This window comes from Hyperolius riggenbachi, chromosome 11 (genome assembly GCF_040937935.1).
Source record: "Hyperolius riggenbachi isolate aHypRig1 chromosome 11, aHypRig1.pri, whole genome shotgun sequence".
Classification (NCBI taxonomy): domain Eukaryota; kingdom Metazoa; phylum Chordata; class Amphibia; order Anura; family Hyperoliidae; genus Hyperolius; species Hyperolius riggenbachi.
The window spans coordinates 30803924-30831107 of NC_090656.1; the positions used below are offsets into that span (position 1 = coordinate 30803924).

Genomic DNA, 27184 nt, shown 5'->3' on the forward strand with positions numbered 1-27184 from the left:
TTTGGCTGCGAGGACTGTAACACAGAACAGGTCAGTGCACAAAGTCTGGAGACGGCCGCCTTTCACACTCATTGCATTATCTCACAAGAATGCACCTTATTAGTAAGTAAACTGGAAGAGATCCCCAACGGTCGGGAAAAGTCTTAAAAGGTTGCTTCACTTCTAGCAAAGTACAAAGCCAAGCGTCATTCTTTTCAGTGTTATTTATATCTATGTGAATGTTATTTATAAAAAAAAAAATGTAGATTATGTTCAAAGCAATCCTGAAATGAAAAAAAAACAAAAAAACAAAACCGATACTTACCTCAGTAGTGAGAAGTCCTTGGATAGTCCAGAGCAGTGGTCCTCAAACTAAGGCCCGCGGGCCGAATGCGGCCCCCTGAAGCTTTTTTTTACGGGGCCCCCACACACAAAATGTATTACTTATAGATGCGGTCAGCTACATCTTTAAATATTGGTGGTCCGCATATAGAATAGCAGTGCACCCATCCACATGGAAGCCAGAAAGCAGTAATTCGCTGGTTTCCAATCAAATTCCACATCAGGTGACACTGCTGTCCAATTGGAGTTCAGGTTGTCACCTGGGTATGTTTCACTGTCTGACCCGCAAAGACATCATTTTATGTATACTCCGGCCTCCCAGCAGTCTCTCCGGCCCTCGACCCAAAACGTTTGGAGACCCCTGGTCCAGAGCCTTCCTGGGAAGCGCTCATACACAGAAGAATTTTCCTCCCTCTACTGGTCATGCCCGAACATGGGGGTAGAGTCATTCCGATGAAGTTGAGTTGCCTCGATCACATTAATACATCACAAACTGGTCCTGTGCACTATACACAGTAAGTTATGTGTATGTTTTATTACTTTCATATTGTTAATGATCTCCGGCATCTTGCTGATGTCGGTGATCATTTATTACAGGTGCTTTAATCGGCTTTGGGAACATATATTCCCATTCACTGATCAGTGTCCTAACAGGCGGCGATGGTAACATGCGCGCGCATGGCAATCGCAGCGGAGTTTGAATATTTACCGGTACATCCCCAGAGGTGAGATGAAGTCTCAAGGGGATATACAGTCACAGATTGAGCAACCGGTTAAAGTCTAGTAAGAAATGTTATATAACATATCAGAGTCACTCAACCCTGTCCTCAAGGCCCACCAACAGTGCATGTTTTGAAGAAAACCACACACATACACAGGTGGGGTAATTAGTGTCTCAGCAGAGCTGATTAACTACCTCTGTGGATTTCCACAAAACATGCAGTGTTGGTGCGCCTTGAGGACAGGGTTGGGGAACACTGACTTATAGGCCTCAATTCAACAAACATTACTGCATTTGGTAATGCTGAAAACAGCTGAGTTTACGAAGCATTTAGTAAAATGTCAATTTATCAAGGATGTTAATGCATGGCAAGATGAAATTACCGAGCAGTGATGTCAATTACTAACTTGTGCGGTAAACACCCCAACAAATGTCAGTAAATGTCAAATCATCAAGGTTACAGCATGCGGTAAAGCACAGTAACCTACTCTATATTTACCGGCTGTTCTCTTCTGTCAAAAACAAGCTTCGAATGCCTTCTGTGTGGATATCCCCATGATTGACAGGAGCAGAGAGCCAATAGGAAAAACCTCTGTCTGCTGCAAGTCCCTGTGATGGATCCGAAGCCTTCTCTGGCGGATCCAGCTTTTCTACCCCCAGGCAGCAGGCAGAGAGATTGGAACAAAATAGGCTTCCCCTGTGGCCGTTTATCCGTTTAACCCCTTAGGGTTTGAAGATGCAGAGAAGCTAGTAGGGAAATCACCTAAGCATGGCATGTTTAATGTCTCCTGGAAGTTTATCTAAGATGTAGCAATTAAAAAAATGTTAAGAAAGACTAATGGACAGATTCAGAGCGAGCAGAGACAGTATAACAAAAATGTTAATCTAAAGGGATGTCGGGATGCCTCTTACTATTGTAATGCCCTCACTACACGGAGAACAGAGACAAATACACACTCTTCTGCTGTCACTGAACAGGTTTTTGTCAATGGGCTTCGTTAAACTACCAAACTTCTACCGCACCTGTGAAAATATTGATGAATTAGCAAACAAAAGTCTAAAATACATAGTTACATAGTTACATAGTTACTTTGGTTGAAAAAAGACATACGTCCATCGAGTTCAACCAGTACATTATTCATGAGTTCAACCAAATGCATTATTTTCCCGACCTTTTTTTTTTTATCGTACAGCCTTTGATGAATTGAGAAAATACTTTACCAGACTGATTCTCCTCTGTTTGGCCCATTTTCTGGAATAAAGTTCTGCATATCCACAGATCACGTGGCATCTGGTGCAGTGAGCGAAGTCCGATTGCATCTGCTTGTATGCGTTGCTTAACAATAGAACCCCATCACTGTTCATTGGTGATAATTTTACTATCTAATAAACATCCCAAACATTATAACACAAATAACAACAGAGAGTATGGCGCTCACAGCTAACACTATAAATAAAAAACTAATATATTATCCAGTCTCCGTATCACAATGGGTGTCTTCAAACACAATATCGTTTTTCAGGATTTTAAGGCCACCTAGTTCATATACATCTGCTTCCTCCCCGACAACCAATAGATCTACCCAAAACTTCCCGATGCGCTGGTTAAAGTGTGAGCTGTGAGTGCCATCTTATTTTGCTATCATTAGAACACAAATCGTTTCTGAAAAAAAAAAACACTTTTTGTGAATCCCATGAAATGGAGAGCGTTGTACTCAAAACTGAAGAGGGAAAAAGCAAACCCATTTCTTTTCTGAATTTTGTTTATTAGTTGAGTTCAGGTTATGAGGGAGGAATCTGAACACCTCAAGGAAAACTGAAATGCTATTTATCATTTTATGCATGAAGAGCGACCTGCGCCGTCTGAAAGGGGACGCGGCTGACTGTACCTTTAACCTTGACTCTGAACACCATCTTAATTTGCCAAGCAAGCAGAGGTTACACAATGGATGACCTCTCTGCGGAGGCTGGGAGGGGGATTCTGACTGGATTTATTTATAAGGAGGATGAAAAAAAAACATAAATTGCTTAACCTCATTATTCATGAGCTACATGACAGAAGACTGGCCTAATGTATCCACACAATGCCTGGACAGCTGAAATATGCCACTGTCTGAGGTGCTGCTGTGATACACAGACAAGATAGACTGAGAGAAAAAGCGATAGAGAGAGAGACAGAGAGATAGATACAGTAGATAGATAGATAGAATGCATGTATAGGAGGTCATCTATGGCATATTAAACCAGTCAGACAAGTTGTAGTGTGTGTACATGTCCAAACTGCTCCTGATCGATAAAGGGCTCGATTTTCCAATGAGAATAAAATCGATCCCTTTCTTGATCGGAAATAGATTGGACAAGTCAGAAATAATCCCCGATCCTCGCCCACCGGACAGGAAATTGCATTGCGTGTTTGCCAGCATAACAGTAGTAAGCGTCCATGCAACAAGGGGTGTCTGGGAAAAAGAGTGCGCGTGGTGTGAACGATAAGCGGTAATACCGTTTACAAAAATATTGTGTTGTATTTCGTTTACAATAATGTTTTACAAATTAAAAAACCTTTAATAATGTGTATGAAATCGCAAATTGTGAATACGATTATCTTCCCTGTTGTGAAAGTGAAACTTATAATTATGTTTGTTAAAAAACAGTTATATATAATCGTTATAATCGTATAATATTGTGTATAACCTTCATTTATCGTTTCTTCATGTAATAAAATCTGAAAATACTGTTTATAACAATGAAAAAGAAAATATAAGTACGCTCGTAATAACTTTAGTAAAACATTAATAAATATTACTAACATTTTACTACAACTAAACCTAACCCTACTCTCACACAGAACCCTCTCTCTACCTATCCCTAACCCTTAGACCCCCCTGGTGGTGCCTAACCCCAAATCTCCCCTGGTGGTGCCTAAAGGTGCGTACACACGCACTACCAAATGTTCAGAAACAGCCTTATCAGTCCGCCGACAGCGCGTACACACGCGCATACTGTCGGCTAAAGATCGCCCAGCGAGAGGGTCCAGCGGACCCGTCGTTACATTTGGTAGTGCGTGTGTACGCACCTTAACCCTAATGGCCCATACTCATGGGCTACATTTGTGGCCTGTCGCTAGCACACGTGAGCGTGTGCGCGACAGGCCGGCGACAGCTCGTCGCCAGGTCCCTCCGCGTACACACGCGGAAGAGGGATCAGCTGTGCGACGGAAGCTGTCGCCGACGTTCCTGCCCCGCCGCCGGAAGCTCCGTGTTCTGGATAGAGGTTGCTGTCGCTAGTCCGCATACTCACGCGGACTAGCGACAGTTGCGGGGAAATTGCGGCGGCAACTGTCGCCAGGCGATTGACCGCGCCAATCGCCCGACAGCAGCGACGAGCAGCAGTTCGGGGTGCGCGCCCGTGTTGCGCCTCATACTCATGGGAGATCTGTCGCCGCAACACACGCGCGCGCCGCGTGTTGCGGCGACAACTGTAGCCCGTGAGTATGGGCCATAAGACCCCCTGGTGGTGCCTAACCCTAAGAACCCCTGGTGGTGCCTAACTCTAAACCTCCGAAGATACTTGGTACAGATACAATATATTCTAGGCTGGCTGATGCCAAAAGCTGGCACTCAGTTTTCGGGGCTAACATGTAGACAAGGCATTACTGAGCAGGCCAGTATTTGTCTTGTGCAGCGTGGAGACATACAAGGAATGAACAAATGGGATGGAAAAAGAAAGTCGATAAATTTCGGAAGATCTGACAAGGACAGAAAGGTAATATGGCCGCCGCGTGACAAGAATCAGCCAAAACAATTATCCCATTAGACAAATTGTGATAACATCTCTCTTCAGGCATTTCCTGACGCACAGCGTGAAATGACAACATAAACAAAGTAGCTACTTGAATAACCCGTATTTAATTCTCTTCATCAAAACTCTGATACTTCTTTAATTTACTGCTCTCATGACAATTATAAGCACTTATGTTTTATGATTTCATGGGAGGTTCAAATGAAGAGAAGAGAGGCGGATTTGCAGATGAATCAGGTTAATTGATCATAATGAGCTTGAATATGATCTGAAAAGCAACCTAAATTGAGGGATTTTCAGATCTGTGCTGTACAGAAGCCCTGGACACATGTCTGATCTGCAAGATAAAACATTAAAGGACACCCCGGTAAAAATAAACTAATGAAATAAACAGTTGTATACATCCTTCTCCTAAAATTACTTTTTTAGGATTTTCCAAAGTTTTATTTTATATTTAAATCTACTTTTTACGTTTTTACTGTTTTATTGTTTTTGATCAATAACACATTCAGTGAAGTATGCCAGAGCTAAAATCTATGAACCATTGACCCTTTTTATCTCTTTTCTGCTCTCAGAAGCCATTTTCTGTATTATCAGTGAGGGTCACATGGTAGTCTGACCCAGTCCTGACTTAGACAGGAAATGCTACTTACATACCAGATGTATAACTCTTTCAGGCAGAGAAAGTAAAAAGGAACACAGCCTAGTTATTTATGTGTTAGGCACTGTACATACACATGTCTATCTCATCATGTCACATGTCACCTCGGGTATCCTTTAACCACTTAAGCCCAACTGGACAAATATATTTGTCCAGTGTTGTTGTGGGGAGTGCACCACCAGTTTGCTACTAAATGAGGCACATGTGGTATCATTTTAACCGTGACGAGTTGTGGAATCCATTTAGGTGTGTCTAAAACCTGTGAACCACGTCACATGAAAAATAGGTAGGGACAAACTCAATCAAATATAAAAAGTCATTTTCAGAATTATGATCAAACTTGGGAAAGTTTTAGCAACACTACAAGAGACATATGTGGTATCATTTTAACCGTGATAAGTAGTAGAATAGAGTTTAAAGAGTTTTAGGGTTGAGGCCCATGTCTCCTGTATTTTTTTTAGTCACAAACTGAATCAAAAGAAATTACATTTTTGCATATTCTGTACCAAAATAAAAGACTAGTAAAATGAAAACAAAGTGACAGAATATGAAAGAAACAACATATATTGTTACCTTAGGAACCTGGCTTTTTAAATATGTATGCCATAAGGGTATATTACTATTATTTTTCAAAATAAGGCCTTGTAATCATTGACAGTGTACAATGAGAAAACAAAAAACACCTTTATTTCCAAATACAATATTCTCTCCATACATTGTGCTAGGAACATAATCTAAATGTTGCAATAACCAGGATGGATGAGCAAATAAAATTAGTGGGTTTAACTAGTCAGCACTGTTTAATTTAAAGCTATAATGGATGTAAATGGAGAAATAGATAGTTTTTTTCATCTTTTTCCCTTATTTTCCCTTTAAAATGCATAGAAAATAAGGTGATTACTAAACAAAGTGAACACACACTAAAAGCCGAATTTGTCCTGAAAAAAAACAATATATAGATCATTTAGTTGTGATAAGGAGTAATAAAGTTATTGGCAAATGAATGGGAGCAGCGCCTATATGTGAAAATTGCTCTCGGGCTGAAGTGGTTAAAGAGGAACTCCAGTAAAAATAATGATATAATAAAAAAAAGTGCTTCATTTTTACAATAATTATGTATAAATGATTTAGTCAGTGTTTGCTCATTGTAAAATCTTTAGTCTCCCCGATTTACATTCTGACATTTATTACATGGTGCCATTTTTACTGTGGGCAGGTTATGTAGCTGCTGCTAGCTGTTTTGGCAGTTTGAGACAGCTGTAAACAGCTAATTCCTGTCTGTGAACCTTGTTACATTGTGGCAAACTGGCAAAAGTACCACAGTCCTCAGAGCTTCTTGTGGGAGGGGTTTCACCACAATATCAGTCATACAGCGCCCCATGATGATCTGCTTGTGAAAAGCAATATATTTCTCATGTAAAAGGGGGTATCAGCTACTGATTGGGATAAAGTTAAATTCTTGGTTGGAGTTTCTCTTTAAACGCACTAAGATACACCTTTGAAGCTCAACTGAAGCCCAAACTGCTCCCTCTGCAGTCCTGCAGAGACAAGACATACTCATACCTCCCAACTTTTTGAGATAAGAAAGAGGGATGCTTTAAGACACGCCCCTGCCACACCTCTAACTATTCCTCCACCACACCTGTCATGATTCAGAAGCCAAATATGTAGTTTTCTTATTCAGACCACACTAGTCCTCTCTATCACCAGTAGATTTCCTTCATTTTAACATTTGAAAATAAGAAAGATATCAATGTACAGGAGGGGAATAAAGTTTAGAGTCATTTAAATACAGTTTTTCAGTAGAAACAACAACAACAACATATTTGACTAGATCTGTGCATCAGTCCAAAAAAAAATGGGGGGGTGGGGGCAAAGAGACAATCCTATCCAAAAAAGGGACAGTTGTGAGCTATGTACATACTGCACCCCCTGTACTCCCTGCTAAGTACAGAGCTCCTGCCACCCCTGCAGCCCTGCTGACAACACACCTCCTGCCTCCCCTGCAGTCCCTGCTGAGAACACACCTCCTGCCTCCCCTGCAGTCCCTGCTGAGAACACACCTCCTTCCTCCCCTGCTGAGAACACACCTCCTGCCTCCTCTGCGGTCCCTGCTGAGAACACACCTCCTGCCTCCCCTGCAGTCCCTGCTGAGAACACACCTCCTGCCTCCCCTGCAGTCCCTGCTGAGAACACACCTCCTGCCTCCCCTGCAGTCCCTGCTGAGAACACACCTCCTGCCTCCCCTGCAGTCCCTGCTGAGAACACACCTCCTGCCTCCCCTGCAGTCCCTGCTGAGAACACACCTCCTGCCTCCCCTGCAGTCCCTGCTGAGAACACACCTCCTGCCTCCCCTGCTGAGAACACACCTCCTGCCTCCCCTGCAGTCCCTGCTGAGAACACACCTCCTGCCTCCCCTGCAGTCCCTGCTGAGAACACACCTACTGCTTCCTCTGCAGTCCCTGCTGAGTACACACCTCCTGCCTCCCCTGCAGTCCCTGCTGAGAACAGACTATGGGCACCGATAGGGAACTGCATGTTATCTAGATTAAGGTGCACATTGCTAGTGGAATGCACTTTATGCAGGTAGCATTACGCATGGCATACTAGCAACACGCACATTATCTACTGTAGGTAACCAGAGTTGCACTATTTGCGTAATTTGTGTAAATACTAGTTAAATTGTTGTGCACTGCATTATCTATGTATATATATATATTACACTCCTAACACCGCTGTGGTGGCACTTTAAAGAAAACCTGAACTGAAAATTAAAAGTCAAAATAAGCATACACAAGTCATACTTACCTCCCATGTAGTCTACTCCTCAATCTCTTTCTCCTCTCCTGCATCCCATTTGTCAGCTGTGATCAAGGGAATTTTCCGTCCTCCATTTTAAAAATGGCCATTACCCATAACAGCTTTCTGGCCAGCACACAGTTAAACTGTAACATCGCCCACTTGAGCCATAGGGAAACATGGACATTAACTTGCACATCAGTTGTCCATTCAGCTATAACTGACAACAACTGATATATAACTGACAGCAACTGATATATTCCAGTTCTGACAAAATGTTGTCAGAACTGGAAGGGATAATTGTCAGAAGAAAATGGTGAGCTTCTGAAAGGAACTGATGGTAAGCTAACTATGTAATGTGCATTTGAAGTTACCGCATGTGTTTATTTTAAATAATTTTACTCAGTACAGGTTCTCTTTAAGGGCAGAGACTTGTATGACAGGTACTCTTTCAGGTAAATAAAGTCTTCTTTCTCTTTCCAGTGCACTTGCAGCCATTAACTGGTGGCATCTGCAGTTGATAATAACGGATGACGGATTAATTTGCTGAAGGCAAGACAAGGGGTTAAGATCAATGCAAAATTAATCAGATCAGCAGTGCCAGGTCTTAGAGCGGCAGCGGTGAGAGTATACCGGAAGAGACAGCAATAAGTGAACGCCGGGCTGCGCATAAAGCATGGAAGACCTTGCCCGAGGGATCCCGCGCCTCACATCCTGTTCCCATCGCGCTCGCAACTAGAAACAAGCGCGCCTGAATTTAAGTCAATCCATAGCTGGAGTAAACAATACGCCACTTAGAGACTGTCATTAAAACCAAAATGGATCATAAATATTCCAATAACAATTTAAGCAACGAAACGCACTGTGTCAAACAGATGAAAGGTATAAGTTACATATTATAGCTGTAATGCATGCAAGTACGAGCACATTATCTCCGGAGGAAAAAACACAAAACTCTGTAACCAACAGCAGCACAACGAGAGCAGACAAACAGCAATCACACTGACAGACAACTGCCAGAAAGGATAGTAACGGGTCCTTGTGGCAAATACACACAGAAAACGCTGCCTTACTTTATAACAATGCTTCCTAAATAATGTCGGATACTTTGGCTGTGAACCTCCCATCTGCAGGATATTCCCTCACCGATTTACAACTGCAGGCAAGTTCTGTGAATAACACATTAAACAGCTGTCTTGTGTGGATGTACCCAGTGTTCACAACATCCATGGGCGCCATAATATGTACCCAGCATTACTATAGTGTTCTTTACAAAGGGAGATCCTACCCAGTATTAGTATAGTGTTCCTAATAAAGGGAGGCCCTGCCCAGTATTAGTATAGTGTTCCTTACAAAGGGAGACCCTACCCAGTATTCGTATAGTGTTCCTAATAAAGGGAGACCTCACCCAGTATTAGTATAGTGTTCCTTACAAAGGGAGACCCTACCCAGTATTCGTATAGTGTTCCTAATAAAGGGAGGCCCTGCCCAGTATTAGTATAGTGTTCCTTACAAAGGGAGGCCCTACCCAGTATTAGTATAGTGTTCCTAATAAAGGGAGACCTCACCCAGTATTAGTATAGTGTTCCTTACAAAGGGAGACCCTACCCAGTATTAGTATAGTGTTCATAATAAAGGGAGGCCCTGCCCAGTATTAGTATAGTGTTCATTATAAAGGGAGGCCCTGCCCAGTATTAGTATAGTGTTCCTAATAGAGGGAGGCCCTACCCAGTATTACTATAGTGTTCCTAATAAAGGGAGGCCCTGCCCAGTATTAGTATACTGTTCCTAATAAAGGGAGGCCCTGCCCAGTATTAGTATAGTGTTCATAATAAAGGGAGGCCCTGCCCAGTATTAGTATAGTGTTACTAATAAAGGGAGACCCTACCCAGTATTACTATAGTGTTCCTAATAAAGGGAGGCCCTGCCCAGTATTAGTATAGTGTTCCTAATAAAGGGTGGCCCTACCCAGTATTAGTATAGTGTTCCTAATAAAGGGAGCCCCTACCCAGTATTACTATAGTGTTCCTAATAAAGGGAGGCCCTGCCCAGTATTAGTATAGTGTTCATAATAAAGGGAGGCCCTGCCCAGTATTAGTATAGTTTTCCTAATAAAGGGAGGCCCTGCCCAGTATTAGTATAGTGTTCCTAATAAAGGGAGGCCGTGCCCAGTATTAGTATAGTGTTCATAATAAAGGGAGGCCCTGCCCAGTATTAGTATACTGTTCCTAATAAAGGGAGGCCCTGCCCAGTATTAGTATAGTGTTCATAATAAAGGGAGGCCCTGTCCAGTATTAGTATAGTGTTACTAATAAAGGGAGACCCTACCCAGTATTACTATAGTGTTTCTAATAAAGGGAGGCCCTGCCCAGTATTAGTATAGTGTTCATAATAAAGGGAGGCCCTGTCCAGTATTAGTATAGTGTTACTAATAAAGGGAGACCCTACCCAGTATTACTATAGTGTTTCTAATAAAGGGAGGCCCTGCCCAGTATTACTATAGTGTTCCTAATAAAGGGAGGCCCTACCCAGTATTAGTATAGTGTTCCTAATAAAGGGAGACCCTGCCCAGTATTAGTATAGTGTTCCTAATAAAGGGAGGCCCTGCCCAGTATTAGTATAGTGTTCCTAATAAAGGGAGGCCCTGCCCAGTATTAGTATAGTGTTCCTAATAAAGGGAGGCCCTGCCCAGTATTAGTATAGTGTTCCTAATAAAGGGAGGCCCTACCCAGTATTAGTATAGTGTTCCTAATAAAGGGGGCCCTACCCAGTATTAGTATAGTGTTCCTAATAAAGGGAGGCCCCACCCAGTATGAATACAGTGTTTCTAATAAGGGAGGCCCTGCCCAGTATTAATATAGTGTTGCTTATAAAGGAAGACCCTACCCAATATTAGTACAGCATTCCTAAAAAAGGGAGACCCTACCCAGCCAGCATTAGTATAATGTTCCTAATAAAGGGAGTCCTTACCCAGTGTATAGTGCTCTTGGTAAAGGGAGGCCCTACCAAGTATTAGTAGACTGTTCCTAATAAAGGGACACCCTACCCAGTATTAGTATAGTGCTTCTGATAAAGGGAGGCCCTACCCAGTTTTAGTATAGTGTTCCTAATAAATGGAGGCACTACCCAGTTTTAGTATAGTGCTCCTGATAAAGGGAGGCCCCACCCAGTATTAGTATAGTGTTCCTAATAAAGGGAGGATTACCCAGTATTAGTATAGTGTTCCTAATAAAGGGAGGCCCTGCCCAGTATTAGTATAGTGTTCCTAATAAAGGAGGGTCCTACCCAGTATTAGTATAGTGTTCCTAATAAAGGGAGGCCCTGCCCAGTATTAGTATAGTGTTCCTAATAAACGGGGGTCCTGCCCAGTATTAGTATAGTGTTCCTAATAAAGGGAGGCCCTGCCCAGTATTAGTATAGTGTTCATAATAAAGGGAGGCCCTGCCCAGTATTAGTATAGTGTTCCTAATAAAGGGAGGCCCTGCCCAGTATTACTATAGTGTTCATAATAAAGGGAGGCCCTGCCCAGTATTAGTATAGTGTTCCTAATAAAGGGAGGCCCTGCCCAGTATTAGTATAGTGTTCATAATAAAGGGAGGCCCTACCCAGTATTAGTATAGTGTTCCTAATAAAGGGAGGCCCTGCCCAGTATTAGTATAGTGTTCCTAATAAAGGGGGGTCCTACCCAGTATTAGTATAGTGCTCCTGATAAAGGGAGGCCCTACCCAGTATTAGTAGAATGTTCCTAATAAAGGGACACCCTACCCAGTATTAGTATAGTGTTCCTAATAAAGGGAGCCCCTGCCCAGTATTAGTATAGTGCTTCTGATAAAGGGAGTCCCTGCCCAGAATAAGTATAGTGTTCCTAATAAAGGGAGACCCTGCCCAGAATTAGTATAGTGTCGCTTATAAAGGGAGACCCTGCCCAGAATTAGTATAGTGTCGCTTATAAAGGGAGGCAAGTAGCAATGAACTGAGCCAATCAAATGCACATGTCAATATGATTGGTCCGGGTTCAAAGCGCCATACAGATTGCATTAAATTAGTGTGCAAGCTGAAATCTCACTACCCATATCTACACCTGAATAAATCTTTTGTCCCATAATTATTTATTAACAAACTTCGTGTGTCCATGCGTCGGCTCCATTTAATTATGGAAATTTTCTTTGCTATCTACATGTATCGCTGTGATGTGGGTGATAATCATTACTTGAGCCGATTGTGTGTGTTATGTGCTTGAGTGATGTCTGTCTGGGCCCCCCCAGCCGTGGCCTTTTGCCATCCCTCACCACCAACCACCAGCGTGTGATGTTTTACACGCAGGAGTTGTTTACCTTTGTATTCACTCCTCCTGGTGTTCGATTGGTTCTTGGCCCGTCCGGGAGGGGGATGACGCGCACGCCTGCCGTTTTGACGGCGTCGTCGTGCGTATTTAGACAGCGCATGATGACGAGATGAGCCACGCCTCCCTTTGAGAAAGCCGGAAGTGGCCGGCGAAACATGTCAGGGTACCTGGCGTGACTCTGGCTACCGCACTGCCGCCCTGCCGGGCCTGCCCCCTGCTACTCTCTGCCAGTCCGCTACAGCCACCTCACGATCCTGCTGTGTCCAGTGCTAGCCACTACAAGCAGTGGCGGGAAATTACGCCTGGGAATCCGTATCTGCATCAGCAACATCTGATCTTGGTGAGACTCCTTCCTGGTTCCTCCCCTAGCCTTGGGCCCTGGCGGTGGGTTGAGGAACCTTGAGCACAAGCAGCCATCTTAGAGTGCCGTCGCCCGGAGTGGGTACAGTATATGGCTTTTCATGCAATCCATACACCTGTGAACTAACTCTATGTTTGACCTATATGCGGATTTGCCGCTACAGTCTACCCTGCTTGCTTAAGCCTTACCTATTCCTGGACCTGAACTGTATCTGGTCATCTGCTGAATCTTCTGGCTGGCAAAATTAACACTCTGCATCTGTTGCTTCTACGGCACTATTTACAACTTTGCTTATGCTAACCTTCTCTGAGCAGGACACCAATCATCTGCTATATTGATACGGTTATTTTTGAACTTTTTTTTGGGATCCCTAACCACACTAGGTGGTTCAAACTAGGAGCGGTGGTGTGTGGTGATGTAAGAGAGTTGTGGTGCGGTGTGTTCTGGCGAGCGGCTGACGTGTGGGCTGTTTTTAGGGGTAACTCTTTGGGGTTTTTGACAATAATTAATAAAGGTTTTGTATTTTTATAATTCTTGTGTTTATAGTGAACTTATTACACATGCCTCCCAACCCCCCCTTTCCCTTGACCTTTACGCTACTACACCTGAATAAAGTCTGTGCTAAAGATTGTGCTAATGTCCCAGACTGTAGCGGTTTCTTAGAAATGTTCGTGCATTCTACTACTACTGTCTACAATAAACTTCATTGTAGTATTCAGGATTGTGGCTTCCTGCTGGTTCACATCAGAATATACAGCTCTGTCCACAGCTGGAAGGACAGTATGAGAATACTGTTGCATAGTTACATAGTTACATACGGTAGTTATTTTGGTTGAAAAAAGACATACGTCCATCGAGTTCAACCAGTATAAAGTACAACACCAGCCTGCTCCCTCACATATCCCTGTTGATCCAGAGGAAGGCGAAAAAACCCTTACAAGGCATGGTCCAATTAGCCCCAAAAGGGAAAAATTCCTTCCCGACTCCAGATGGCAATCAGATAAAATCCCTGGATCAACATCATTAGGCATTACCTAGTAATTGTAGCCATGGATGTCTTTCAACGCAAGGAAAGCATCTAAGCCCCCTTTAAATGCAGGTATAGACTTTGCCATAACGACTTCCTGAGGCAATGCATTCCACATTTTAATCACTCTTACTGTAAAGAACCCTTTCCTAAATAAATGGCTAAAACGTTTTTCCTCCATGCGCAGATCATGTCCTCTAGTCCTTTGAGAAGGCCTGAGGACAAAAAGCTCATCCGCCAAGCTTTTATATTGCCCTCTGATGTATTTATACATGTTAAATAGATCCCCTCTAAGGCGTCTTTTCTCTAGACAAATAAACCCAGCTTATCTAACTTTTCTTGGTACGTGAGACCTTCCATCCCTCGTATAAATTTTGTTGCTCGTCTCTGCACCTGCTCTAAAACTGCAATATCTTTTTTGTAATGTGGTGCCCAGAACTGAATTCCATACATTGCTACATCCAAGACTTTGACCTGCTTTGTTCTGGTCACCATGAGTTATCTGGGTTCTCTGTACTTTGTCAACCAAGTCCTTCTAACCATCAAGACACAAAACACATGTGGGATGGAAATATGGACATATCACCAGAAGCTTTGCACCATTTCTACAACTGATGAGGGCGGACGTTGTGAAATGTTGTCATCCACCCACAGAAAACCTCTACAGCATTTGGTTGCCATTTATATTATACATGACTACCTACAACTGTCACACAGATACATTACTGGAGTGGCAGCATCTTGACCAGGAACACATTCAGAAACTCAAACTTCTACTTTCCAAAGAGTCCTTCACCTACTGTATATCCTCTCCATCTCTTTTCTCACACGGTGCTCTTTGACAGGATAAATGTCCATTTGTGTTATACCTGCCTCTACAACATGGACATGTGATCCAGAGAAGCCAGTAATCATGCGTCCAGTTAAAAATGGCGCCAGGTTACGCACAATATTTTTAAAAAAACGATATTTATCGTTTTTACGGAAAATAATATTTTTCGTTTTTGAGAGTTTAAAGTTCCGTGTGTGTGTGTGTGTGTGTGTGTGTGTGTGTGTGTGTGTGTGTGTGTATATATATATATACACACACACACACACACACACACACACACACACATATATATATACACACACATATATATATATATATATATATATATATATATACACATATATATATGTGTGTGTACATACAGTGTATGTGTGGGTGTATGCTTGTGTGTCTGTGTGTGTGTGTATGTGTGTATGTATGTGTGTGTGTGTGTATATGTGTGTGTGTGTGTGGTGTGTGTGTGTGTGTGTATATATATATATATACACACACACACACACATACATACATACATATATACACACACATATATATATATATATATATATATATATATATATATATATACACACACACACACACACACACACACACACACACACACACACACACACACACACACACACATATACACACACACACCTATACACACACACACCTATACACACACAAACACCTATACACACACACCCCTATATACCCACACAGAGCAAAAGCCATATTCAACACATTTCAAAACGATATTTATAGTTTTATGGAAGTCATAAAACGATAAATATCGTTTTTAGTGCGCCGCCATTTTTTAACTCAAATTAATGCGGCGCCATTTTTACTGTAAATTAATGTGGCGCCATTTTTACACTGTAGGCTCTGCCGCCATTTTTAACTGATCCCGTAATAATTGTTGAACACGTCATCTCACACTTTTAAAAACACCACTCCATAAGATATGAATGGACACCACCTTCAGCACGCCACACGTATTTTCACACCAAATAGACCAATTCTGACTACTCTCTCCTGTCCTAAATCAATCCTATGAAATACAACAACAAGCCTTATCCATTAACAATGTACAATACCTCACAAGCAGTGTCAAAATATCCTGTAATATTATGTAATATAAAGTGAAAGAAAACCACAATCGTACCTGGGTCAATAGATCCGCACGATCTTCTTATTTCTGCTGGTGGTAATGATATAACCTAAAATAAAGTAAAAGAATCAAACATTTCAACTTCCAATCTGATGTTAATATATTAATTTAATAAAACAATGAGAAAAACAAAAGTTTGCTTTCTTACAACAGAAAGAATTTGCGATAATTCAGGTTGGAGTGAGCTTGAGATGTCTCCCAGGCATCACTGCTGAATATATGCAAATTAACCATTGTACCCTTAGAAGCTAAACACACCTCCAGAACCGCTGGAATGCAATGATTTGTCAGCTTGTTATTTTTGGACAGAAACAAATAAAACATTGACAAATTATTTCACAGAGTATATTGAATAACAAGCATCACTGAGGCCCCGTTTCCACTATTGCGGTTTCCGCCGCGATTCCGCAGTTTCCCCGCACATGAATCGCACGGGGAAACTCTGCCATAGGGGATAACGGCGCCGCGGCCGAATCGCTTGCGAGAGCGATTCAGCCGAACCCCCCCGCAGAATTTGCGGCGGAGGCTGCGAATTTGGCACGGCTCATGGGATTCGCCTGCGATCCCGCCCACCCGCTCAGTGCCGGCGTGCGTCTGCGAGACGCACGCCGCACTAGTGGAAACGAGCCCTTAGCTTTCTGAGCAGGACTCCACCTCTAATGTCTCTCCCCACCACAGACCACACCGCACAGATACTGAACACACTCTTGCACGCTCACATTCACAATGTGCAAAATCATTTAAAGGGAACCCGAGGTGAGAGGTATAAGGAGGCTGCCATATTTATTTCCTTTTAAGCAATACCAGTTGCCTGGCAGCCCTGCTGACCCTCTGCCACTAATACATTTAGCCATAGACCCTAAACAAGCATGCAGCAGATTAGGCACTCTGACTCAGGTTTTACTGGATTAGCCATACGCTTGTTCCACGGTTTTGACTCAGACAGTACTTATGCCAGAAGATAGGCAACTGGCATTGTTTACAAGGAAATAAATATGGCAGCCTTCATATCCCTCTCATCTCGGGAATCCTTAAAAATCTCCACAATGCAGGTTGAGGGAAGACCATGTGTATGGAGCTCCACCTCCAGACCAATACCATTTCACATGGCTTTTTAATGGTGGGGAGTTCCATGCAAAACAGGGAAGTTAGTCCTTCCCTTTCTTGCAAAGCACTGTTCTTTTGATGTGCTGTGGAAGCAGAGCTGGGACAAGGTCCTCCGGCACCCAAGGCTGAGACACCAAAGTGCGCCCCTCCATCCCTCCCACCCCAGCCGTCACACACTGATTGCTATTAGACTAAGAGGTGCTCCAGGGCCCCCAACACCTTAATCTCTAGTTATCTGCCTTGCAGTCACTGTCATGTATCCCCTTTTCTTATTTCTCTCTGCTTCAAACACAATAGTGGAATGCTAGCTGAGTGAGTTGTGCACCCCCTCCTACACTGCGCCCTGAGGCTGGAGCCTCTCTTGCCTCTGCCCGGCCCTGTGTGGAAGAGTCCTCTGTCCTTAAAATTTGTACAAGGGTGCCCTGCAAGAGTGAGGAAGTGATTTCACTCCCTTTGCTCTTTTGCAAGGAACCCTTCCAGGGATAAGTCCATGTGAGTTGGTATTGGTCAGGGGGAAGACCCTCATGCTTGTGGGTTCAACCTCCCAATCAGCATAGCGAATAAGGATTCAAAAGCTGGGAGGGAGTTGTGCTTAATTTTAATACATTTAAATAAAAAATAAACTTATGTGAGCTTTCAGGGATGTTTTTATGAACCTTATCCTTGATATTTTTGTCAGTAAAATATTTGTAACATGCAGAAGGTGCAATACTGCCAGCTAGGCGGTCACTGTAGCCATCACTGAATGATGGCCAGCAGTCCCATAATCCAATAATCTGTCACAGGCCAAATGTTTGTTTGGCTTTGTAATTCCCCACTTGGGACACAAATCCCAACTGCAAAATTACTAAGCAACAGAAACCAATGAAACAATCAGCTTCTCTTGTATGGTACAATGTTGGGTTAACATGGATAAAATTAGGTCCATCGCCATAAATAATGGGCCCCTTATAGGGTACACATTAGAACCCCTTCTGGGAAGTTCATGCTTCTTATTATTATTCTTTATTGTATTTATAAAGCGCCAACATATTACGCAGCACTGGACAATAAATGATTCAAGGATGACAGACGTAACAAGGTTGTACAACACAACATAGAACAAAGTTATACAAGGCAAACAGTACAAGATACATGATCATGCCATTATGGGCTGGTTAGGTAGGCCCAGTAATACAAGTACAGGTTTTTATAGGCAGGGCCGATTCAAGTAACAATTGGGCCCTAGGGCAAAATTAGCCTGGGGGCCCCCAACAGACACCCCCGGACCAAAAAGCGTCATTTGTTGCAGCCAAATTTCCCTCCTGGGCCCCTGAGCTGGCTACTGACCCTCCCCCAATCAACTCCCCAACTTAAGAGATTCTGCAGAGTCCCTGGGGAGCAACAGTTAAGATGGGGGAGGGACACCTTGGGGGCCCCTACAGGCTCTGGGGCCCTTGGGCAATTGCCCATTTTTTTCCTATAGGAAAGGAGCACACGAATCTAAGCCTTCCAGATTTCAGCTTGTGCCCAGCTCTACCTGTAGCCCCGAGATGGTACCTCTGTATAACAAGGACAGTGATTGGTTGTTAGTAGAACAGAACATATTCTGTGGTCAGACACTTAATACATGCCCCAACTGGTGACTTCTAGTCTTCATATGGATATTGCTGTAGCCCTGTAGTCTTTGGAATTATGCCTCCGACGTGTGCCTTTTTGGATACGTTGGGTCATCAAGGAAGTAATTATCAAACTTTTTTTTGAACCATACTGATATGAGCCAATCACATCAGTTATTGACCAGCAGACCCTTACATTCATAAGTCAATGCCACTTTATATATACCACATATCCATTCTGAATTTAGTGAAGGTAAGGAAGTAGGTTTTGCCTTGTTTGGTGATAATTTGAGTTTTCTGTGACAACTACAAGTATTGCAAAATGTTTTCTTTTAAAAGCGAACCTGAACTCAGTAACTCCTCTCTACTGTAAAAAATAAGCAACAGCATAATGACCTTTACAGAAAAAAAAACATTTCCTTGTTACAGCTGATACAAATCCTGCAATAAATCTGCAGTGTGTTTACTTAATGCTTTCAAGGAAACAGACAGAGGCAGCCAGCTGGCACAGCCGAGAGATCAAATTACAGTTGTGATTAATCACAGATGAGGGGGAATTAGACAGTCTAAACTCTCTACACGTAGGCTACATTTCTCTGTGTTTCTGTCCTGTGCAATAGTTAAAGAGGAACTCCAGTGAAAATAATTTAATTAAAAAAAGTGCTTCATTTTTACAATAATTATGTATAAATGATTTACTCAGTGTTTGCTCATTGTAAAATCTTTCCTCTCCCAGATTCACATTCTGACATGTAATACATGGTGACATTGTTACTGTGGGCATGTTATGTAGCTGTTTCTAGCTGCTCTGGCTGTTACAGACAGCTTTAAACAGCCATTTCCTGTCTGTGAACATTGTTACATTGTGGCAGTTTGCCCAGAGTACCGCGGTATTCAGAGCCTCTTGTGGGAGGGGTTTCAGCACAAAATTAGTCACACAGCGCCCCCTGATGGTCTGTTTGTGAAAATCATTGTATTTCTCATGTAAAAGGGGGTATCAGCTACTGATTGGGATAAAGTTCAATTCTTGGTTGGAGTTTCTCTTTAAGGTCCTCTTTAAAGCCACCAATGGTGAGAACCTTTTCACCTGCAGAACCTACAAGCCACTTGAGTCTTCCCTAGCCTGGGTGTTGTTAATAGTCCACTGAGACCTTGTAGTAGAGGCCTGCATCGGGTCGGGTACCTCAGATTACCCGAAATGCGAGTCGAGTTCGGGTACCCGTTTTGATAATTAGGTTGCGGGTAGTGGCCTGCGGGTTGTGGGTCGGGTGTAGTGAAAGCAAGCAGGAGATAATTTTGTGTCTTTTGCTTCCCAAAATCTGTGATGGCTGCTGGAACCAGAATACTTAATTATTTGTTTGCTGCTGCTAATCTCTAATGCTAAACTCCTTCCTGCTCTCAACCTGAGACGCCACCTCCACTATACAAGTATCTAATGCTAACTGCGAAAATGCAGGTGTGTGATTGAAGATGTGTTTTTTCATAGCTGGACAGAACTAATTTAATAATAATTTAGTAAAAAGTAAAAAAAAAAAAAAAAAAGATCTTAAACACTTCTTTAGCTTTGGTTTGTGTATAAAAATAGGTTTCACATACTTTACAGTCTTTCAATGAGACTAACTATGTATATTTTATAATAAAATGGTAAATGCTGGCCTGCAGGTCGGGTGCGGGTACCAGATTCACCAGAAAGCATTTTGCGGGTCAGGTAGCGGGTCTGCTCTGCGGGTGCTGGTGCCAGATTCACCAAATAGCGGGTTGCGGGTCGGGTGTAGGTAGTGGGTCTGCGGGTACCAGATTCACCAGAAAGCAGGAAGCAGCTCTGCTCTGTGGGTGCCAGATTCACCAAAAAGCTGGTTGTGGGTCGGGTGTGGGTAGCAGGTCTGCAGGTGTGGGTAGCTGGTCTGCAAGTGTAGGTACCAGTTTTACCAGAAAGCGGGTAGCGGGTCTGCGGGTGCGGATACCAGATTCACCAGAAAGCGGGTTGCAAGTCGGGTAGCGGGCCTGTGGGTGAGGGTACCAGATTCACCATAAAGCAGGTTGCAGGTCAGGTGCGGGTAGCAGGTCGTGCACAGGTACCAGATTCACCAGAAAGCGGGAAGTGGGTCTGCGGGTGAGGGTACCAGATTCACCAGAAAGCAGGTTGCAGGTCAGGTGCGGGTAGCGGGTCGTGCACAGGTACCAGATTCACCAGAAAGTGGGTAGCGGGTTTGCGGGTGAGGGTACCAGATTTACCAGAAAGCAGGTCAGGTATGGGTAGCAGGTCGTGCACAGGTACCAGATTCACCATAAAGCAGGTCAGGTGCGGGTAGCAGGTCATGCACAGGTACCAGATTCACCCGAAAGCAGATTGCAGGTCAGGTGTGGGTAGCGGGTCTGCGGGTGCTGGTGCCAGATTTACCAGAAAGCGGGTTGCAGGTCGGGTGCGGGTACCAGATTCACCAGAAAGCGGGTTACTGGTCGGGTGCGGGTAGCGGGTCTGCGGGAGAGGGTACCAGATTCACCAGAAAGCAGGTTGCAGGTCGGGTAACAGCTCTGCGGGTGAGGGTACCAGATTCACCAGAAAGCGTGTTGCAGGTCGGGGTGGGGGTAGCAGGACTGCGGGTCTGAAAAATTAGTCTCACGCAGGCCTCTACTTTGTAGCAGCATTGCCCCATGTTCCATACTGGCCACTTGTCCTTTCTGGCCACTGTTCCTACTGGAAAATCCATCAGTGATTTGGTACATGAGGATTACTCACCCCCATGGGTGATGGTTCAGCTGCTAGTCCAGCCCTATCTAGGAAAAACTCTTAGTACTGCACACTGTATCCAGTCACCACCCCAGGCTTTAATGTAGACCAGTGGTGATGCCCACTTCATGCTAGCAGGGCATGTTTCTAAACAACACAGCGCCATTCCAATCCCTGCGTTGTTCGGCCTACTGTGCCCCCAGACAGGGAGCTAAACTTTCAGCGTTTGAATTTCAAGACGTCAGGGAGAAAGGCAACACCGAGTTCCCCACCTGACGGGAATTAGCGAGGAACATAATTCCGCCAGCTGCCGTACTTTGATTTACTTGAAAAGAAAACCAGTGTTGAAAGAGTATAGAAAGTGCTAATGGCATAATGAGCATTAGAGTAAAGCGAGATTTCTAACGCACAAATAAATAAACACTTCAATGGCTTGTAAAGGCCTCAGGCTGGATGGAAGATCTGAGAACTCAGACCAGCTGGGAGGACATTAAACATCTCATTTGCATGCGTGGCTGCGAGAGAATTAACAATATATTTTGACATCATTGGAGGAATCGTTTTTTCCATTTCCTCTTGCAAGAGGACGGGCGGCTTTTTAAATATGTGACACTGTGGCTTTAAATAATGCATAAAATCCATTGGATGTGTTATGAGGCTAATCGGCCTGTCAGATATGATAATATCAGGACTTACAGCCTGTGTACTGCGTCTCCTGACCCGGCGGTACAAAGTCTGGATGTATTCTCACTCCACAAATAACAGCCTAGGAGAGGAATTATTTTTGTTTGGGATAATCTGAAGAGGGGTGGAAATATCTTATTGCTGAGTGGGTCTCTTCACTTCCTGTGTTGGGGAACGTTGCGTGGTCAAAGCGTGGACGCGTCAATCCAGAGAAATCACTGCAGACCCAAACGGGTGCTCTGTGTGGAGTAACGGGCCGAGCTGATCCGTTCTAACGGAGCAATGTGAACCAACCTATTGGATCTTTTGCGCAGTGGTTAGGACCCGTACCGGTACGGTCCGCTAAATGGGCAGTTTCGCCTTACAATGTAAACTGGGCCTAACACTGTGATAATGAATATATATGCTATGTAACATGTACACACAATTACTGAAGTAGGAAAAGAGGACACAGGAGCCATTTTGGTAGAATCTGCAATTAACGGCAAAGAAAGGAAATTTGGGTGCACGGCGGTGACCGCTATCAGGTGCCTCCGGGAGCCGGAATTTACCTTCTTTGCCGCAAATTGCAGCTTTTTTAATGGCCCGATATGCAGCAAACAAGGTAAATTTCAGCGCCTGGATGCACCCGAGTGACATCAGTGTTATTGGTAATAATTTGAAATATCGGCGCCCGAGCTTGCAGAAATGCAAATAGCGGTATTGAACAGCGGGCGTAGGTGGGGAGGAAAGGTTTAGGGCCTTTTTCCACTAACCTGCGATTTGATTCCAATCGCAAAACGCAAGGTATGTTAAACTAATGGAAACTGCAGCAGCAACTTCCATTAGTGCGATCCCATTGCAATGCGACTTTGGTCCAAACGCAATCGTCGTCCTGCCATGTTTTGGATGCGATTGAGCTATACAATACTGAGTATATTAGCTCAATCGCATGGTGGAAATTGAAACGCGATTGCAATCGCGATCGCATTTCATAGTGGAAAAGAGCCCTTAGGGGGGTTGTGGGTTAGGCACCACCAGGGAGTGTTAAGCTTCTGCACCACCAGGGAGGGCCTTAGGGTTAGGTCCCACTGGGGGGGGTCTTAGGGTTAGGCACCGCTGGGGGGGGGTTTAGGGGTAGGCACCACCAGGGGAGGGGGGGGGTTTAGGAACCACCTGTGGGGGTCTTAGGTGTATGCGCAACCAGGGGGTCTTAGGGTTAGGCACCAGCAGGGGGGGGAGGGTCTTAAGAACCACCAGTGGGGGTCTTAGGTTTATGCACAATGCCCCCCATTGTGCATAAACCTAAGACCCCCACTGGTTAGGTTTATGCACAATGCCCCCCATTGTGCATAAACCTAAGACCCCCACTGGTTAGGGTTAGGCACCACCAGGGGGTCTTAGGTTTAGGCATCCGTAGAGGGAAGGTTCTGTGTTAGTTAGTTCAGTAGTAGAATTTCGCTAATTTTAACAATATTCTGCTAGCGGCAAACCCATGTGCCCTTTTTTTTGCAAGATTGCCACAATCACACACACACAGAAATATACTGTATATACATGGGAGTGCCATTAGCCGCCTGTTCCTGGACACCAGCAGAGAGGGGTGACGTATAGCTGCAGCCCCCTCTGTGCGTCTCTTACGCTTTCCCTGTGATGGTCTCCAGGAAATCAGATATGTGTACGGACCTGTGCCAGGCCGCTCATTAGAACTGCATTAGTCTTATAAGCTCCAGCAGCACAGCGGCCAGTTCAGGTTGCTCTTTTGATGTACTTGAAAGGTTGGTGAATTTATGGCGGGATAATGCAGAGCGCAGCGCCTGTTTATGAGTTGATCATTTGTCCCCCCCACCCCACCTTCCCAAGCGTAGCGCGGTCACCATGTCATCAGGAGTCACTCCTCTTCCTTGCAGGACTCAGAGTAGGGAAGTTGAAAGCGTTAATAAAACTATGACTTATAAACGACTTTGTCTTCATCACCTTCCCTGCGTCGGGGTTAGGAAGGCCAGAGCACATTTATTTTTTAAGTGGTTTGGGGGATTTGGTGGGGTCAGGTTTGAAACATTACACTTCATAAATCATCTCAGGCGTGTCTGATTGATGTTGAAGCATTACAACGTCACCAGATATTGATTCCTGGCTACATTTGGCCCTTGTTTTTGTTTATAAGTTAAGGGGAAGGTGAAAAACGTCTGATTGCTGGAAGCAGATAAATAAATACCTTTTAAGCTAAATCATGCTTAAGTTGAAAATTTGCTCTATACAAGCCGGTGTTGCACAAGATTTTATTTAATTTAAAATCTATTTAATTATGTTTCCAGACAGTTATGAATTTGCAGGCAAATGATAAGCCCGGGTTCTGTACTTGGTTTTGTCAGGCATCCCTGGTATTTTCCTTTTCCCGCATGAGTAATTTGTACAGAAGCAAACATTTGTTACTAGTTTTCTACACCTTACTGAGGGACTGTCCGCCCCTCTGACAGTTCTAATCTGCCAGTGTCTAATAGGAAACAGAGTTCTCCTTTAGTATAGATAACTTAGAGTATAGTGTCTTCATTTAACTTAAAGAGACTCTGAAGCGAGAATAAATCTCGCTTCAGAGCTCATAGTTAGCAGGGGCACGTGTGTGCCCCTGCTAAATCGCCGCTATAGCGCCGCTAAACGGGGGTCCCTTCACCCCCAAACCCCCCACTGCGACACTTGGTCGCAGACTTGGTCACTCCTGGAGGCAGGGCTAACGGCTGCAGCCCTGCCTCCAGTCGCGTCTATCAGCGGCGCATCGCCGCCTCTCCCCCGCCCCTCTCAGTGAAGGAAGACTGAGAGGGGCGGGGGAGAGGCGGAGATACGCGCTGACAGACGCGCGTGGGGCAGGGCTGCGGCGGTTAGCCCTGCCCCAACCAGGAAGCGCTCCCCCGCTGAAACGAGGGGATTTGGGGGATCAGGGAACCCCGTTAAGCCGCGGGATAGCGGCGGTTTAGCAGGAGCACACGTGCTCCTGCTATCTATGAGGTCTGAAGCGCGATTTATTCTCGCTTCAGACTCTCTTTAAAGGGAAACCAAGAGTAGTGGGATATGGAGGATGACATGTTTATTTCCTATTAAATAATGCACATTGCCTGGCCGTCATACTGATCATCTGCCTCTAATGCTTTTAGCCATAGACCATGAACAGGCATGCAGATCATAGGTCTATGATAAATCTGACAAGATTAGCTGCATGCTTATTTCAGGAGTGTGATTTAGACACTTCTGACCAGAAATATCAAGACTGCCAGGCAACTGGTATTGTTTAAAAGCAAATAATTATGGCAGCCTCCATAGGTCTCGTACCACAGGTTCCCTTTAATCTCAGAAAACAAACATCTTTACTTACAAGGGGCCTGGTGAATGCTAGCCCCCAACAAATCTTACTAAGAAAACAAAAAAAACAGGTGACCATCAGCGGTGGGAAAAAAACTGCCTCTTGTCTAGGGCCCCATTTCATCTTAATCCTTTTCCGCCTAGCTGGCTGCAACATTTCTGCATAAAAGCATAGTTATTAGTCACGTGACACTGCAATAGCACACTTAAAGTGAGCCTCCAGACTAAAAATCTACTCGGCAGCACTGAGAAGGCTTGGTGTTTCTTTAACAGCTTCACAGCATCAGAACTTTGTTTTTATTACCCAAGCCTCATTTTTAGCTGCACAGAAGAAAATTGCCCGGGCATTTTTCCCTGATTCTCTGCAAAGCATGACGGGATTTCTGTTGTTTTTGTTCTCGTTCTGCTGTTTTGGTGCAATTTTTTATTTTATTTTGAATTTGAGATTTGAAGCCTAGCTGGTACAGCTGGGAGGGGTGATCAGGACACAGGACAGTTGGAACTGTGTCTCATGCTCAGGACAGCCATCGGGGGGGGGGACAACTGACACTGCAGTGAGGGTCCCCCCCCCCCCAAAGTGCTGGAAGGGCAGCATGTGCTGGAACGTGGGGAGCACATGAGTGAGCCTGCAACAGCAGACTTTCTATAGTGGGGCACCACCTATATCTGGCTACAGGCTACCTATACTGGGCCACCACCTATACCTGGCAATACTGAGGCTGGAACCACCTATACCAGACTACCTATATGGGGGCACCACCTATACTTGGCTACCTATACTGGGGGCACCATCTGTACCTGGCTACCTATACTGAGGCACCAGCTATACCAGGCTACCTATACTGGAGGCATCTACACCAGGCTACCTATACTGGGACACCACCTATAGCTGGCTTCTTATACTGGGGGAACCTATACCTGGCTACCTATACTGGGGGGAACCTATGCCTGGATACCTATACTGGGGGCACCTATACCTGACTAGGGCAGGGGGATGAGCTGAGACAGAAGGGGACAAGAGGTAACATGGGGGATAAAAGAGGCACAGGGGGAATAGAGGCCGATAAAACAGGCACAGGGAGAAAAGAGATGAGACGGAAACATGAGGTCACACAGAGGGACACAAAAGAGGCACAAACTGAGGTGAGACAGAGGGGGACAAAAGAGGCACAGAAAGAAAAAATGGGGACAAAAGAGAAAGGATAAAAGAACGGACCTACAAGTCCCTATGTCATTTATTAACCTACCTGTATTTTGCTAGTATTTGGCTCCACCCACAATATGCCATGGCCATGCCCACTTTGCAGCATCACACTGTGCATGCCGCTTTCTTCAGTGTCAGACCCATGCACATTTTTTGACGTAGCGCACTTCGCGCACGGACACGGGGGTGGGGTGGCTTGTGGGCAGGCACAGCAACCAGTGGGTTGGCCTTGGAAGGGGGGGCCCAGGCCTGATGATGTGTGAGGGGCCCCAAAATATCTGATGGCGACCCTGCTCATGCTCCCTGCCACCTCCTTTCAACCAAAAAGATGGCTGCCCCATGAAATCACAAATATTTGCCTGTGCTTTTAAAACACGGTGGGTAAGAGATTGTATTACCTATCTATTTTAACCACTTGAGCCTATCTGGATGAATATGTTGGTCCAGATAGGCTGTGCTGCTGCGGCTGCTTGAGGCACGCGATCCCGCCTCCTGCCGTTAGC

General features: G+C 44.4%; 1 protein-coding gene across 7 annotated transcripts in view; it reads right to left on the minus strand.

Moving 5' to 3' along the window:
• Window positions 1–27184, minus strand: part of ZFHX3 (zinc finger homeobox 3) — a 1434500-nt gene that overhangs the window by 987135 nt on the left and 420181 nt on the right. For all 7 annotated transcript variants that reach the window (XM_068259585.1, XM_068259586.1, XM_068259596.1 and 4 more), the window contains one exon: window positions 16016–16070. The gene's annotated coding sequence lies outside the window, so the exon portion shown is untranslated. The remainder of the gene's footprint in view (window positions 1–16015; window positions 16071–27184) is intronic.